General features: G+C 41.2%; 1 protein-coding gene across 8 annotated transcripts in view; it reads left to right on the plus strand.

The window, feature by feature from the left end:
* Positions 1-18,417, plus strand: part of ERC2 (ELKS/RAB6-interacting/CAST family member 2) — a 997,915-nt gene that overhangs the window by 1,144 nt on the left and 978,354 nt on the right. The gene's annotated exons all lie outside the window — the stretch shown is intronic.

Raw genomic sequence — 18,417 nt, forward strand, 5'->3', positions numbered from 1 at the left:
GCAATTTACTCCCGGAGCGGTGAATTGTCAGCTCCCTCCGTGATTGACAGCCACACCTGCCACTTATGTGGGCAGAACGGGGACCGCTGGAACCTCAAGAGCCAATCAATGCTTGAGAGAGGAGGGCAGTTCCCACTTGTCATGGTTAGTTTCCTGGTTGGCTTTTTAAATCAGTGGTTTTACTTAACTATTGGTTTACACCAGGTATGAGGTTCCAGCTGTGAGAGGCAGACAAGCGGGAAGAAAACTCTTCAAAAATGGGCTCAGAAGCAAGAATGCTTCACTTGTATTTGTCACCCCCGTTTTAGTTGTAGTAGTTGGGGATGCTCAGGCCATTGGCTTAGAAATGAAAATGAAATGAATCTGTATAAAGGATGAAATGGGAGAGTGTGTTGGGGATTAGAATTGTCAACTGATTTCTCTAGAATTGCAGCTGCTTTAGAAGAGATACCATTTACTCTTGAGCTTTCTGGAAAAGGGTGTGGCACTTTGTCTCCTATGGTCAATCTTGTCCTTGTAAAGTCACATTGTTTCTCAGTATACAGTACTTAGCTCTTTGCTCTATTGGGGGGATTTATAAAGATATTTTCAAAGCAGGCAAACATGCTTTATTTGAATTACCATGAATAGAAGGGGTTCTTTTAGTTTTTGACGGTGTAACTCAACTTCTGGAAGTGAAACCTGCCAGTTTGGATGTCAGTTTGGAGGTGGCAGTGGGGTCAAGCCAGATGCTTTCTGGAGGGTAGATGAGTTTGCCTTTAAGGTGAATTTGCTTCTAACATGAGCCATCTTGTTGGTTTGCATCTCTGCTTTAATTAAAGCCTTCACAGTTTGGGAGGGTGGTGTGTGAATCGTGATGGAAGCATGGCTTTCACCAGCAAGATTTTCAAGGGTGGATGGATTGTGGGTAGAAGAACAGATCCTTCTCAACTCTCTATTAGTGAATGGCTAATTTTTCAATACTCTTCTCCCTTAATTCAGTGGAAAAATTACCGATTGATCCGGAGAGCTGTCACCTTACAGAAGACGTACCTGAATGTGAATATAAAGCTCTGCATTGAACATATCATGAACAGATTGTGGGCTAGAGTACACTGATTAGAATAGTCCTCATGTAGGAGCCAGGTTTGTCAATTATCATCATCATTATTATTGCATATGCAAGCACTTTAGGGGTACTTTACATGTATTTCCTTTGTTAAATCCTGCAGAGCCCCTATGAGGGGTGTGTGTGTGTGTTAGTCACTCAATTGTGTCTGACTCTTTGTGACCCCATGTACTGTAGTCTGCCAGGATTCTCTGTCCATGGGATTCTCCAGGTGAGAATACTGGAGTGGGTTGCCATTTCCTCCTGCAGGGGATCTTCCTGCATTGTGGGCAGATTCTTTACCATCTGAGGAGCCCTTATGAGGTAGGTAGGACTATTATTATCCCCAAATTATAGATAAGGAAACAAAAATAAATTAGGTATATTGCTACAGTTTAGTGTGAGAGTGAGAACTTGAGCCCATGTTTCTGTGATCCAGACCCCGTGACGTTGGGCATGGCTTTGAATTCAAATTCTGGTTCTGCAGTCTGCATGGGTTCAGTCTGGAGTGTGTACTCTTCCAGCTTACATAGGGCTTATTCTGTTAAGAGTCCACTGTGATATTAATGGTCTTTTCACTGTGCTGTTTGCCTCGCCACTTTGAAGGCTCTTTCTTCCACCATCAAGCAAATGAGATAACTTTGTGTGTTGTATATTTCCAGTATGTCAACTCTAGCCCAAAGGAAATTTGGTTCCAGACTTAATGATAACTTCAAAGAAAGTAAAACAAAATAACATGCACACTCTTCCATCTTCCTTGATACCTTAAGGTTCCAGCTGGAGTTGTGAATAAGTCTTAGTTGAATACATACTCTTTTCATTTAACTGGCTTTATTTTTTCTTCTCTAAAGGATAGGAATTTTCTTTTCTTTTCCACTTACAAAGGGATTCTTTTTAATTAGTGATTAAATATAGTTATATTTAAAATTATCCTATTACAACAATATGGCTCTCTTGCTTTTTTATGTAACAAAAGCCACAGACTCTAGCCTTTCAGTGTCTTCTTCCCATTGACGAAAGTCAATGGTCATGGCTTGCCAAAATAGGTATCCTGAAAAGTGAGTTTAGATGAATGGTATTGGAGTCTACAAATTCACCTCAATAGATAGTCTTTGATTTTGGTAGCGTTGACTTTGTACAATTAACATTTTTATTTGTTTTACTAGGACTTCCTTTCTGGAGCAGGAAATGGCAACCCACTCCAGTGTTCTTGCCTGGAGAATCCCAGGGATGGGGGAGCCTGGTGGGCTACCGTCTATGGGGTTGCACAGAGTTGGACACGACTGAAGTGACTTAGCAGCAGCAGCAGCAGGACTTCCTTTAATAACCCCTTTTTATCAGCTAATAGCTTAACACGTTGGCTGTCATATGGGAGATCTACCTGCCAGCCAACAGTTGAGTTTTAGCAATGTTTATATTATTCCTTGATACTTTATTGTGATTTTCCTTGTTTTAGAAAGATAGTAGAACAAAAGGAAAACAGAAGCATTGATATTAATGATAATGTAGGTCTCATAAATTTAAAATAGTTGATCCAAAGATAAAAATCATTAGGTGTACCAAAGACAGAGATGCTTCAATCACTTCTTTTTTATAAAAAAAAAAGGAGCAAAATGAATGATTATGTAAGAAACGTGAAATTATATCAAATGGTAAAAGAAAAATTAACCACCTTTTGCTGTGTAACAAAACTCCTGGACTTACAGCAACAGGTACTTATTCTCACCCTCATGAGTCTGTCAGTTGACTGACTTTCGGCTGATCGAGGCTGGGCTCCTGCGATGGCTCTGCTGTAGGTTGTAGCTTGGATCCTGGGCTGTTCCACCTGTGTTCTGGGGCCCAGGCTGAAAGCTACGTGGGGCATGCTCTTCTCATGGCAGATCAGTGTATTCAAGAGCCAAGTCAAACTGTACAAGGTGATGTCATTTCCATTAATGATATTTTTGGATATACCAAGTTAGATGGTGAAGCCCAACATCCATGGTTAAAAGTAGACTCTGCCCGTAGTTGGGGAGAGAATATTTAATGAACTATAATCTGAACTCCTACAATGTGTAAAAAGAATAATTTTTTTTTTTATAATTTTAAAATTTTTTCTTCTCATTCTTGGAGAATGCAGTCTTCCCGTCACTCCTACCCCTATTTTTATGACATATAAACATAGTATTTTGCATTTCAGGAATATACCGTGTTTGATTCTAGAGGATTGACTGTAAAAGCAGGTATAAATATATACATGAGTATATACATGAATTACTTAAATGATCCAGGCACCTACTGTATTTGAGGGACTGTGCTCAATGGAGTGATGAGCTCAGGAGTTATTGTCTGATATGAATCCTGTTACCATAGAACTTATAAGGAATAGGTGTCAGGAAACACTTTGTAGATGAAATGGCATTTTCCTGCTTCCTTGAAGCAGTGGTAGTGTTAGAGATAGAACAGGGGATATAGTGGAAGTGTAAGGTGCACATCTGGATATAATGACTTATTCCATTTGGCTAGAGGGGTGAATAATAAGGTGATCATAACAATAATAATTATAATAATAGTAATTATAGCCTAGCTTTTATTAAGCAGTTAATTATGTGCTAGGTACTCTCCACTCTGCTTAGCACTTTATGTGAAATATATCATTTAATATTTGGATATATTGGTAAATATATCATTTAATATTGGGGTAGACCTACTTTCTGATTGCCTATCTAGTATTCATTCTCTCCTTTCTCACTAAAGGAACTCCAATTTTGTTTGAGATGGGAATATGCCTGTCTCACACTCCCAAACTCTCTTATGTGAATGGCCACGAAACTCAGGTCTTAATAATGATGCTTTGACCCCTTTTTGCTTCTTGCTGTGGGGAATATGGGTGCAGCGCCTTGAGGAGCAGCAGCCAACTTCATTAACAAAGATAAGTTGTTGTTGTTGTTCACTCATGTCTGACTGTTTGCAATTCCATGGACGACAGCACACCCGGCTCCTCTTTGCTCCATTATCTCCTGCACTTTGCTCAAATTCATATCCATTGAATCAGTGATGCTGTCTAATCATCTCATCCTCCGCCACCCCCTTCTCCTTTAACTTTCAGCCTTTCCCAGCATCAGGGTCTTTTCCAATGAGTCGTCTCTTCACATCAAGTGACCAAAGTATTGCAGCTTCAGCTTCAGCATCAGTCCTTCCAATGAACATTCAGGATTTATTTCCTTGAGGATTGACTGGTTTGATCTCCTTGCTGTCCAAGGGACTCTCAAGAGTCTTCTTTCGCACCACAATTTGAAAGCATCAATTCTTTGGTGCTCAGCCTTCTTTATGGTCCAACTCTCACATTTATACATGACTACTGAAAAACCATAGGTTTGCCTGTACAGACCTTTGTCGGCAAAGTGATGTCTCTGCTTTTTAATACGCTGTCTAGGTTTGTCATAGCTTTCTTTCCATAGAGCAAGCATCTTTTAATTTCATGGGTCCAGCCACTGCTCACAGTGATTTTGGAGCCTGGGAAAATAAAATCTGTCACTGCTTCCACTTTTTCCCCATCTACTTGCCATGAAGTGATGGGACCAGATGCCATGATCTTAGTTTTTTGAATGTTGGGTTTTAAACCAGCTTTTTCACTCTCTTTTTTCACCCTCATCAAGAGACTCTTAGTTCCTCTTCACTTTCTGCCATTGGAATAGTATCATCTGCAGAGCTGAGATTGTTGATATTTCTCCCAGCAATCTTGATTCCTGCTCGTGATTCATCCAGCCTGGTGTTTTGAGTGATGTACTCTGTGTAGAAGTTAAATAAGCAGGTGACAGTATACAGCCATGTCATACTCTTTTCCCAATTTTGAACCAGTCAGTTTTTTTCATTTTTGGTTCTAACTTCTGCTTCTTGACTTGTGTACAGGTACCTCAGGAGATGGGTAGCGTATATTAAACGTGACAAAGCTGGAACCTGGAAGGCTGTTGGTTTTGATGACATTGTTGAGCCATAGTACAAGCCTAGACTGCCTTTCCCTGTTAAATCAATACTTCTTATTACTTAAAACAAATAACCTCCTTAGTTGTAAGCCACTATTTGTTACTTGTAGTCAAACATAATCTTCACTGATACATATAACTTCTCAAGAGCCTCTGCAAATAGATGCTATCATACCTATTTCAAGGGTGAGAATATGAAAATCAGATTAAGGCATTTGCACAAGATCTAGGATTCATTACTGAGTCATTTTGACTTTTAGGGTCATCATACTGCCTTTGGCTGGGCAGATAAGTACCACAATAGAGACTCTGTTGGAGAAGTAGTTTGGAGTAAAATTGAGGGAGGAAACTGGATTCCAGGCTGAAAAGTTTGAGTTTTATTACTGGGACAAAGAATACAGCTGGCCCTCAATATATGGAGATTCTGAGTCTGGAGGGTTGACTGTAAGGGACTTGAACATCCTTGGATTTTGGCATGGGCATTCTAGGAGCCAATCTTCTGCAGATACTGAGGGGCCACTGTATAAAATGACTTGACAAAGACAGAGACTGGAGTTTGGAGGACCACTGAGACTTAAGTGATGTCACCCAGTGCTTTAGTGTGAATGAAACTGGAGGAAAAGCTCAACACAAAGGTGAGTTGGCAATGTGAGAAGAGACTGGAACTAACTGAACACAAATCATAGTCGGCTATTAACATGTTATCTTCTGAGAACAAAACTAAAGTCTTCTGAAGGTTAGTATTAACTTCTACTAATGGTTTCACATTTGCCAGGAAGTAGGGAATGAGTAACACAGAGAACTGTTAATGGGATGTGAATCATTATTTAGTGTAATAGATGGGGACGTCTACTTGTCTGTACCATTTATTGAACCCTTGATGACCTTGTATGACATGATTTTGATCTGGGTCTGGCTCTACTGCACCAGTTAAAGGTAGCAGAGATGAACGGTAAGGCCAGAGAGTGGTGCAATAGCACAACGAATTCTGTCCGTGGACTTTTTTCCGCATCTGCTAAACATTTTGGTTCTTTCTTAGAGGTGGGGTAGGGTCAATTTAACTTCCTGGGCCTCCTTTCCCCCTGTTTCTCTACTTTATTTAATCTATAAAATAAAGGATTTGGTTTACATTAGTGGTTTTCAAATGTTTTTCAGCTGTAGGAACTTTTGTTTCCTGAAGAAAAAGTTCTCTGGACCTTCAGTTTAATATAGAAAAAAGTAGAGTTGCTCTGAAAATTCAGGGCCCGGGTTTATGTAGTCTGGGATGTCTTTATATTGAGGCTACTGCTCTAAAATTCTCCCTACATGTTCTCCCAGGTCCAGGATTATGTGAATCTTAGAGTTGTCCAGATGTTTTATTGGAGCATCCTCTTTAACAAATCACTTTGTTATTCCACAGTTTGCTGTATTTTAGTATCATCCTGGGTAGAGATTGGTGGTGGACAAGGAGGCCTGGCTTGCTGTGGTTCATGGGATCGCAAAGAGTCAGACACGACTGAGCTACTGAACTGAACTGAACTGAACTGAGGGTAGAGATTGTTAGTGTTCACCATGGCTACTTTTTCTCTAGGTATACGTTGAAAGTGACTTGTGTCACCTCTATTTCTAGAACATTTAATTTCCAGTGTGAGACCGTCCAATACTCTCTTCTGCTGTGATGATCATGGGAACGCCTGTTGAGATGGAGCCTCCATGTGCCATAGTCCCTAAGTTACTAAATGAACAAATCTTCCAGTCAGTTGGCATTGGACATATAATGTGACTATATGTTATAGTGAAATAAACCTTTGTTGTTTTAAGCTATTGAGATTTTGTGATTGTTTACGCAGCATTTTAAGGAACTTCTCTTTACTAATAGATCATCTTTTAGCAATCTTTAGCATCTTTAGTTTATCTGCTAAACTTTATTTAACTTGCTTTTGAAGTGTCTTCTAGATCAACCTGAGGCCTGGCCAGCTTGTCCTTACTTTGTTCTTAGAAAAATAGAAGGCAGCATGTACATTTACTGTCTGTGTAGGTGTCTGTACTTAGGTTTTACGATTTGGAATGTTGTTGTTTAGTCGCTAAGTTGTGTCTGACTCTTTTGCAACCCCATGGATTGTAGCCCGCCAGGCTTTTCTGTCCATGGGATCTCCCAGGCAAGAATACTGCAGTGGGTTGCCATTTCCTTCTCCAGGGGATGTTCCCAACCCAGGTATCGAACCTGTGTTTCCTGCATAGTAGGTAAATTCTTTACCCCTGAGCCACCAGGGGAACCCCGTGAATTGGAATACTTAACTATGTTTGCTGCTACTGCTAAGTTGCTTCAGTCGTGTCCGACTCTGTGCGACCCCATAGACGGCAGCCCACCAGGATCCGCCATCCCTGGGAGTCTCCAGGCAAGAACACTGGAGCGGGTTGCCATTTCCTTCTCCAATGCATGAAAGTGAAAAGTGAAAGTGAAGTCGCTCAGTTGTGTCTGACTCTTCGCGACCCCGTGGACTGCAGCCTATCAGGCTCCTCCATCCATGGGATTTTCCAGGCAAGAGTACAGGAGTGGGTTGCCATTGCTCTCATGTTAAAAAAAAAAAGTCCAAATAAATATTGTGTAGCACACCTTACTTTTTTTTTAAAAAGTGTTTAATTTAATGCCCTATTGCTTTTTAAGGTAATAGAACCTCAGTGGCTCCGGAAAGAATAATTGTTTTCAGTTACCATAATAATGGCTACTGTGGATTGAGGGCTCATTCATTGATTTGCGAAATATTTATTGAGCATCTACTATGTGATAGGTACTGAAGGTATATGGATGAACCATAGATGAATTTCCTCACTTGGAGCTTACACTGTAGTTGGGGTTTGTGAATAAGTTTTCTCTGTTCTATGAAGGATACCAGTTATGAGCATTTACTGTGTGGTAGGTGCTTTATATTCCTCATCTCATAGTGCCTATAATGGTAGATATATAATCACCATTTTGTAGGTGAGGAAACTGAGACTCAAAGAATTTGATAACCTAAGAAAGCAAGAATTTTTGCCTTTTGCTTAGAAGGCAAAGTGCTTATTTGCACTTTAACTCCCAGTGCTTAGTAGAATCTTTGATACATTGTGGTTGCTAAATAAGTATTTGTTGATTAAATAAATGAGCAGAGAAACTTGCTTAAAGTTCATGCCATGAGAAAGCGAGAACTTGAACCCACATCTGCCTGACTCTCAGGCTGTTGAATTATCACTGGGTGTAGTAGGAGAGTGTTTTCACATGGTAACAACAGAAGCAACCACTGAGCCCCACCAATGTCAAGGAAAAGGCACCAGCAAGAGCCAGATTGTCTCTTTTTTATGGGTAGGGCCAAATTCTCTGCATCAATCGCTACTCACTGTGTCTCAGCTGGGGAAATTCGAGGCTACTCTCTCACTGACTTAATTGCTGATGTAATTGGTTACCCCTCTCTCGGGCCAGTTCAACTTCTGCTCTAGCTGGATTTCCTTAGCACTTGACTGGCCTTGTTTCCCACGACTGTGCCTCAAGTTCTGCTTTTAACATCTTGCACATCCCTTCTCCACTTTCATTTTTCAGATGTGTTTCTTTGAAGTTCCAGGAAATCTCTAGTTGCTGGCACCTAGTGGGCACTCAACAAAATTAAAAGGGAGAGCGAGAGAAGAAAATAAAGGCAGCCAGCACTTTTAGGAAGGAACTAAGTGATGACTTTTTCCTGGAAGTTAATGGTGAGATTGCAGCTCCAGCAGATGGGGAGGATGGGTTGGGTTGCTGGGTATATCTGGGGTAGGTACACCTGTCGATGGAAGTCCAGTGGCAACATTCATAGATGCCTTATACCAGCAGCTCTCTCTGGGGTAGGTACACCTGTAGATGGGAGGCCAGTGGCAACGTTGATAGATACCTTATACCAGAAGCTCTCTCTGGGGTAGGTACACCTATAGATGAAAGGTGGGTGACAATGTTCGTTGATGCCTTATACCAGCTCTCTCTGGGCTAAGTATACCTATAGATGAAAGGCCAGTGGCAATGTTTATAGATACTTTATACCAGCAGTTTTACTTTGCTGTGTTTTCTTCAAAGTCTATATTTTGCTCTCTTACTTCTCCTGTGTATGTGCAGTGTGTGCACACACATCTATGTGTATGCATGGGAGTCTAATAACATTCCATCTTTCTTCCTGCCTTACAGCTTTCCACCCCTAAAGGTAGTTGTCATTTTGTGATTTCAGAATATGAATGAATCACAGGCAGCAAAGTGCCTTCCCCTGTAAGTGTATTAACAGCACACTATTAATTCAAGGCAACTTCTTAGTGGTTCAGAAGACAAGAGCTTGAATGGGAATTGAGCAGTGTGTTCTTTAAGAATACACTCAGATCCTTCTGCAAACTGTGAGAGGCTTTCCCTTAAAACAGTATGGCTAATTATAGCAAGAAAGGGCAGGGTTTTATGCAAGGAATTATACCAACTTGTGCTCTGTAGTTACTGTTCTATGTAGCAGGTTTCTCTAAAACAAGGTGAGAGTGAAGGATGGCAGTACATCCTCTGTGGGCCCAGAGTGATTTGAAGTAGGGCCCCAAGGTGATTTGGAGTCTGGGGGCTGCTTTGAGGGTGGAGAATAACACTCTGAAGGTGGAAGGCTGAGTGGTTCTGTAAGATATGAGATTGGTCTGATCTCTAGTTATATTCTTGGTCAACCTGGTGTAGATGCCAGACTCCTACCATGATGGCTTTCTTGTTCCTGTTTTAAGGCATGTTAGCCATTCTGCCTTCCTGCTAGCTGGCTCCAAGCTAACTGCCATCCCTGGAGAAGCAAGGCTCTGGTTCAAAGGGCAGGATCCTAGTGGAGCAGTGTTGTTGATCCTTTTCCACGTTTAGCTCTCAGGAGAGGGCTTTAGATATGTTTTCTTTCCTCCTGGTGATTGCTTTTGTTCATTTTGGGTAAAATTCCCAAATTCCCTCTACACTCTCCCCCACCCCATTTTGGTTCTCTAGCCATCTTGTGGGGAGAAGGCAATGGCACCCCACTCAAGTACTCTTGCCTGGAAAATCCCATGGATGGAGGAGCCTGATAGGCTGCAGTCCACCGGGTCGCTAGGAGTCAGACACGACTGAGCGGCTTCACTTTCACTTTCATGCATTGGAGAAGGAAATGGCAACCCACTCCAGTGTTCTTGCCTGGAGAATCCCAGGGATGGGGGAGCCTGGTGGGCTGCCATCTATGGGGTCACACAGAGTCGGACACGACTGAAGCAACTTAGCAGCAGCAGTCATCTTGTGTCTGAAACTTCTCCATGGGGGGATGCAGGAGGTTGGGTAGCAAATGGTGTGAAAGCTTGGCCTTCTTAGAAGCTCATTGAAATAGGCCTCGTTAGATGTTGGGTGAATGCAAAAGCCCCTGAGTGTCAGTAACTGCTGTTCATCAGGCTCGCAAGCATGGAGCAGTTAGTAGGGGTGCGTAAGGAAAATTCTTTCCATTCTTGTTAAGCCTGAGAAAGAACTATCTTCATACACAGACTTTGAATACGTTGACAGGACATCCTTAAAATCAGCAATGTGAATAGTTACTTAGAATAACTTCAGAGCAGATTCTTTTGGATATAGAGATGTGAGCCCTGACCTGTGAGTCAAGAGACCTAAATTCTATTCCTGGCTTTACCACTAGCTTTCTACTTATTTTTCTGTTTCTTGATATATATCAAAATCATCTGGCCCTTCTCCAGGTATAAACTTTTTTTTTTTTACAGCATATTTTTTGGCAAAGGATCAACTAAGTAACTGCGATTTTATTAATGACTTTATACTGGAAAACAAAACTGGCCAGTATGCTTTCATGATGGACTTTATTAACAAAGAGTTAAGCCATTATATTATGTATTCACTCTATATGTGTGTGCTTGCTTCATACCAGCTCTCTGTTGGCACAGGGGATGCAGCTGTACAGAGCAGGTGATTTTGAGGGGCTCAGGGGGGAGGGCCTGAGCCTTTAGTGGGGGACTAAGCAAGTAAGCAGGCTACTGGAGTGGGAGCTCTTATGGGGGAAGACCCAGGCTGTCTTCCTCCAGGAGAACTGAGGAGATTCATGGATGAATGATGGAGGGAGATGTCTAGAAGAAGGTTAACACCTAAGGTGAGATAGAACAGGAAGTGGAATTAGCTGGTGTGGACATGGGTTTTGATGGTACAGTAACAGAGGGAAGAGTCCAGATCCAAAGATGAGCAAGAGATTGGAAGTTTGGGGGCTTGGGGACATTAAAGTAGACCTGTGGAGCTGGAAATTAGCTTGGCTTGGGGTGGCGGCTGGTGAGAGAGGCCAGGAAGAGTAACAGCCATTAAGACTCTGTGATCTACTAAAGGAGATAAAGTTCAAGCTTAACCATCAAAGGGTTTCAGTAGGGGACTGACACAGTCAGAGATGCTGAATTCTCTTTATTCTTCTTTCATTCCGCTTTCGTGGCAATAACTACCTGCTTCTGGTATTGATGGGAGTATGGAATTTGACACTGGGTATTAGCAGGATGACCTGGAAAACAATGGAAAGATTATGAATATGGTCTTGGGAATCCTAGCAGTGTCCACCCTGATTTCATTGACCAAACACACTTTCTGCAGGTGAAGATGCTCCTGATAAAAGATCCAGAGTGGGATGTTGTTTTTTGAGTATCTCTGTGGATGTTGTGGGAGAAGGCAATGGCACCCCACTCCAGTACTCTTGCCTGGAAAATCCCATGCATGGAGGAGCCTGGTAGGCTGCAGTCTATGGGGTCGTGAAGAGTCGGACACAACTGAGCGACTTCACTTTTACTTTTCACTTTCATGCGTTGGAGAAGGAAATGGCAACCCACTCCAGTGTTCTTTTCTGGAGAATCCCAGGGACGGGGGAGCCTGGTGGGCCTGCTGTCTGTAGGGTCGCACAGAGTCAAACACAACTGAAGCGACTTAATAGTAGTGGTAGTAGTAGTGGGTGTTGTGTGGGACCAGGTTCTTTTCAGTGAGTTTTGAGCAGAGCACAGAGTATAGATCTTGTTTTAAAATGTTTGCAGTTAATGGGTGCAATTAAACAGACTTTGTTAGACCAATCGAAGGAAATAGTTAAAGTAATTCAACTATTTGAATGTACGGCTTCTGAAAGTGGTGTGAGAAAGCTCATGAGTGAAAATGTTTTAATTCTTCTGTGAGATGTACAAGACTGAGAGTTATGTGCTGAAATTGTTTTCAGTGTGCCATATATCTCAGCGGCCTATGACTTTACTTCTGTATGATTTTTGTAGTCTAGATGGTAGCATGATAAACTGCCTTTCATATATTAATCTTGACTTCTGTGCTTCAGCTTGTAAATCAACATTTGAGCTGCTATATCATGGCCTTACCCGCTAAAAAATAGTTTTATAGAGTTGACCAAAAAGTTTGTTCAGGTAAAAACCCTTGGTCAACCCAATAGTTCAGCAACATCACCATGTTTGTATAGCAGAGTTTTTGTAATCATGTGAGTGTTTCTTTAATCTTCTCATTATTTTATAAAAGTAAGTGGAAATGGAAAAACAGACAGTAATAAGGTGAGAAATATGAGCCTCATAAACATAATGTAATTGAGGCAGAAATAGACACTATTAAAAATGCCCAGTGTAGATGGTGTGTACTCAGTCAGATGCTGTGGACTTGAGGTGACCAACTCTATTTAGTTGTGAGGGATAAGAAAGAAGATACAGGTTATGGACATAGGGAATTTTGGAAAAAAGCTTTGTGGATAATGATAAAAATCAACATGTAACTTGGGATTTTGTCACTTATTGGTTTTGGAGAACAGAGCTTCCCTTTTTAACATAACTGTTGTCAACTTTTGTTTGTTCAAGTTTAAAAATATACATGTATATTAAGAAAGGTATTTTCTGCAAAAGTAATAGATAGTAATTGAACTCACCAGTCTTATGTAGAAAAGTCCACCAGGGTTGGACTCTTTTGGTTTGCCTAGTGGCATTGTTGGTCATAGTGCTTAACAAAATTCACTGTATTTTGGCAAACCAGTAAAGATAAACCAAAGAAAATACAATGGACCTAGCAAAGGATGTACCTCAATGGATTTTCATGATTCCATGGTTTCCTTTGGTACACTGTGGAACAGAAAAAGACTAAATACATTTTCAGTTCAGTTCAGTCGCTCAGTCGTGTCCAACTCTTCACGACCCCATGAATCGCAGCACGCCAGGCCTCCCTGTCCATCACCAATTCCCAGAGTTCACTCAGACTCATGTCCATCGAGTCAGCGATGCCATCCAGCCATCTCATCCTCTGTCGTCCCCTTCTCCTCCTGTCCCCAGTCCCTCCCAGCATCAGAGTCTATTCCAATGAGTCAACTCTTTGCATGAGGTGGCCAAAGTACTGGAGTTTCAGCTTTAGCATCATTCCTTCCAAAGAAATCCCAGGGCTGATCTCCTTCAGAATGGACTGGTTGGATCTCCTTGCAGTCCAAGGGACTCTCAAGAGTCTTCTCCAACACCACAGTTCAAAAGCATCCATTCTTCAGTGCTCAGCCTTCTTCACAGTCCAACTCTCACATCCATACATGACCACAGGAAAAACCATAGCCTTGACTAGACGAACCTTTGTTGGCAAAGTAATGTCTCTGCTTTTGAATATGCTATCTAGGTTGGTCATAACTTTCCTTCCAAGGAGTAAGCGTCTTTTAATTAATAGAAGCAAGGTCTGATGCTGTAAAGAACAATATTGCATAGGAACCTGGAATGTCAGGTCCATGAATCAAGACAAACTGGAAATGTTCAAACAAGAGATGGCAAGAGTGAATGTCGACATTCTAGGAATAAGCAAACTCAAATGGACTGGAATGGGTGAATTTAACTCAGATGACCATTATATCTACTACTGCAGACAGGAATCCCTCAGAAGAAATGGAGTAGCCGTCATGGTCAACAAAAGAGTCCGTAATGCAGTACTTGGATGCAATCTCAAAAACGACAGAATGATCTCTGTTCGTTTCCAAGGCAAACCATTCAATATCACAGTAATCCAAGTCTATGCCCCAACTAGTAAATCTGAAGAAGCTGAAGTTGAACGGTTCTATGAAGACCTACAAGACCTTTTAGAACTAACACCCAAAAAAGATGTCCTTTTCATTATAGGGGACTGGAATGCAAAAGTAGGAAGTCAGGAAACACCTGGAGTAACAGGCAAATTTGGCCTTGGAATACGGAATGAAGCAGGGCAAAGGCTAATAGAGTTCTGCCAAGAGAATGCACTGGTCATAGCAAATGCCCTCTTCCAACAACACAAGAGAAGACTCTACACATGGACATCACCAGATGGTCAACATCGAAATCAGATTGATTATGTTCTTTGCAGCCAAAGATGGAGAAGCTCTATACAGTCAACAAAAACAAGACCAGGAGCTGACTGTGGCTCAGATCATGAATTCCTTATTACCAAATTCAGTCTTAAATTGAAGAAAGTAGGTAAAACTACTAGACCATTCAGGTATGATCTAAATCAAAATACATTTTAGTTCTCATCATATACCTTAGTGATGCCAAGATGGTATATTTGTAGCCAAAGAGAAAGATGGGTAAGAATTAAGGTTTGTATACAATTAAACCCACTGCCCTCTGATTCCCCTGGTCAGGAGGGTATGACAGTGATCTGTCTGCCTTGGAAATGCTGATTGATATTTGGGAGCTTGTTTCCTTCATGAGCTCTGCCCACTTTTAAGCAAAGAATTGTGTTGGGTGCAAAATTCCATTTCCTTTTCATGCTTCTTGTGGTTAAATGATGAATGTGAAATCATGGGAGGTGTTAATCAGATAGAATATGGGAAAGAATAACTCTTGGATTTCTAGTCTTTCCTGACTGAGAGAGACGGTTTATCAAAATGGCAGATAACTATTTGGCCAGAAGTTCAAAAACCCATCTTGAGTACCTTCTGTGTGTCAGACATTGTGCTAATCAAGAATTATCTCTTTTAATCTTGGCAGTACCTCCATAATCCAAGTGTTATTTCTCAAAATGAGGAAATTAGCACTTAGAGAAGTTAAGGAACTTGCCTGTGTGTCTTAGTTTAGCTTCTCCCAGAAAGACAGAAGCTTTCTGGAATACTTATCTTGGTATTCTAGTACAAGTAATTGTTTGGGACACATAGAGAATACCAGTAGGTGAACATGGATGTAAGATAGGGAGGAGAAGGCAGCCAATAGCTGGGATGTTATTCAGCAAGTTACTACAGTGATGACTGGAGTTTAATCTTACAAGGAAACTCTGAAGAATAGTGTAAAACTCCTGCCTGCGTATGATCTCATGTGAGGGTTGAGGAAACAGGGGTGTATAACCACCAACTTCTGTCTGCTGCTTTTTCTTTCCTTTTAGAGAATTTATTTTTATTTTTTATTGTGGTAAAATACACATAATGTTTATCATTTAAACCATCTTTAAGGGTCCAGTTCTGTCATATTCAGTCCATTCACAGTGTTGTGTAATTATAACCACTCTCGATCTCCAGAATTTTTTTATCATCGCAAACTGAAACTCTGCCCATTAAACAATGACTCCCCACTGCCTCCTGCCCCCAAGCCCTTGGCAACCACTATTCTACTGTCTGCCTGTATGAATTTGATTATTCTAGCTACCTTCTATAAGTGGAATCATGCAATATTTGTCTTTTTGTGTCTGGCTTACATCTCTTAGCTTAATGTTTTCAAGACTCATCCATGCTGTGGCATGTATTGAAGTTTCCTTCCTTTTTAAGGATAAATGATATTCCATTGTATTTATATACCACATTTTGTTTATCTGTTTATCTGTTAATGGACATTTGGTTTGTTTCTACATTTTTGCTATTATGAGTAATGTATCTATGAACATTAGTGTATAGTTATTTGTCAGTTAAAAAAAAAAAGATTTTATTTATTTATTTTTGGCTGTGCTGGTTCTTTGTTCCTGTGCAGTTCTTTCTCTAGATTTGACAAGTGGGGGCTACTCTCTAGCTGCGACGTGCCGGCTTCTCATTGCAGTGGCTTCTCTTGTTGCAGAGCACAGGATCTAGGGCACTCAGGCTTCAGTAGTTGCAGCTCCCAGGCTCTAGAGTACAGGCTCAATAGTTATGGAACACGGATTTAGTTGCTTTGCAGCATGTGGGATCTTCCTGGATTAGGGATTGAGCCCATGTCTCCTGCACTGGCAGGCGGATTCTTTACCACTGAGCCACTAGGGAAGCCCCTGTCAATTGTTTTTAAGAGTGGTTAATTCCCTGGCGCTTACGTCCCACCCCTTGCAAAAGTAGAATAGTTTCCCAGGGTTCAAAAGGGTCCCTCAGCAGAGATGCTGATGTTGGCTGTGTGAAGTCCTTTGGGGCACTCTAAAATGTTAAAGTCAGAGGGACGTTAGTGGGGCACTTAAGGGCATTTGTTACAAGGTCTTTACCCAAGTAAATAGAAAAGCTAGAATTTGAATTCTGGACTCTTGACTCAAAGCCCTTGCTTTTAACTGCTCTACACTGAGTGCTGTTATAAGTGTAATAGTACTGAGATTTGAAGATGAATGAGATGTGGTTACTGCCTTCAAGCACCTATCAGAGTTGAATCATCTGTTTTGCAAAATGCTGCAGGGAAGACAGTGGCATCATATGGGGCAATTTCGAACTCATAGATCCATTGTAATTGGAATCACAGGTAGCACATGTATGGGTCCCCTTTCTCCTGACGTCCAGTGGGGATGCATTCCTGGGCCAGGCATGACTGGCCTCTTCATGGGGCTCTGCTTCGGGGCAGGCACTCACACATGTGCTGACCGCTGGAGTCATGAGTTTCCTTCCATGCCCATTGATGCAACTACATTACCTCAGCAGGATTTATCCTCCTTTGAGCCTTTCTAATAATTATCTTCATCTTGATGTCCAAGCATGAGGAGCACCTATTTGTTAGGGAAGAAATCAAGGCCCAAGAATGATAAAGAGAATACATTTAGAGGCAGTTAAAATGGTTGGTTCTGTGTATCTGTCTGAAAAAAAAACATCATTTACAAATGCTTTGCATTTATCTAGAGATCTAACATGAGACATTTTGTCCCTGAAAAGATGACATTAGATTGGTACTGTGGCAAAAGGAGAAAAGAAATGAGAGATCAATCAGTGAGGAAATGTTACTCTGTATTTTAACCTAAATATTAAATATTTTGTTTTAGTACTGCATTTAAGGGAGCTGGGTGTGTTAGTCAGATATTGTCAAGTTACGCTGAAATAACAACTCTGCATCACGGTGGCTTACTTCTGTCTCTTGGGTACTGCATGGGTCTACCCCACATTGTCTTTATTCTGGGGCTCAAGCTGAAGGAGTGGTCCCTTCCTTGGAGGAGCTCTTCTCATGGTTCAGTTCAGTGGTTGTCATGTCTGACTCTTTGTGACCCCATGGACTGCAGCTTGCCAGGCTTCCCTGTCCATCACCAACTCCCAGAGCTTACTCAGACTCATGTCCATTGAGTCAGTGATGCCACCGAACCATCTCCATCCTTTGACATCCCCTTCTCCTCCTGCCTTCAATCTTTCCCAGCATCCAGGATCTTTTCCAGTGAGTCAGTTCTTTGCATCAGGTGGCCAAAGTATTGGAGTTTCAGCTTCAGCATCAGTCCTTCCAATGAATATTTAGGACTGATCTCCTTTAGGATGGACTGGTTGAATCTTCTTTCAGTCCTAGGGACTCTCAAGAGTCTTCTCCAACACCACAGTTCAAAAGCATCAATTCTTCAGCACTTAGCTTTCTTCACAGTCCAGCTTCTTAGCCTTTTGGCTAAGATCAAGTGTGTTCTCATGGTAGAGAAGAAAAAAACAATGGTTTACTCACAAGATGGCTCTTATAGCTTCTATTTGGATGTGGCATGTGTCATTTCAGCTCATATTACATTCTTCAGAACCAGTCACATGGCCAGGCCTTGTGTCAATGGGGTAAGAAAGATTCTCCCCCAAAGGGAGGGAGAGACTCTAGAGATGAACTGAGTAGATAGGGACAGTGACTACTTTGAACAAATGAGGCATTTTGCTGCACTGGCTAAAATTTTATCTCATGTGCAAATTGCTTAGTAGCATTTTAGACCATCTAATCTTTTTAGATCCCTTGCAACATATTTAATATTGTTTTTCTTCTTTTACTCATAAGGAAGAAACATACTGTACGTAATGTTCTAGTTTTCTTCCCAGGATCCATGTAAAACCACCTATGTAGCTAGTATTATTTTTCCTAATAATTGAAGCAATTGTTACTGTCTTTTCAAGAACTGATCATAGAGATTGAAGGGACCATTGAGACTCAGAATCTGAATGCTGTTTATAGTCATTTGTGAAATGAATAGAGAACAAAGGACTAATTATTGACAACATGATGATCATCTTTTAA

Source organism: Bubalus kerabau, chromosome 20 (assembly GCF_029407905.1).
Source record: "Bubalus kerabau isolate K-KA32 ecotype Philippines breed swamp buffalo chromosome 20, PCC_UOA_SB_1v2, whole genome shotgun sequence".
Lineage (NCBI taxonomy): Eukaryota > Metazoa > Chordata > Mammalia > Artiodactyla > Bovidae > Bubalus > Bubalus kerabau.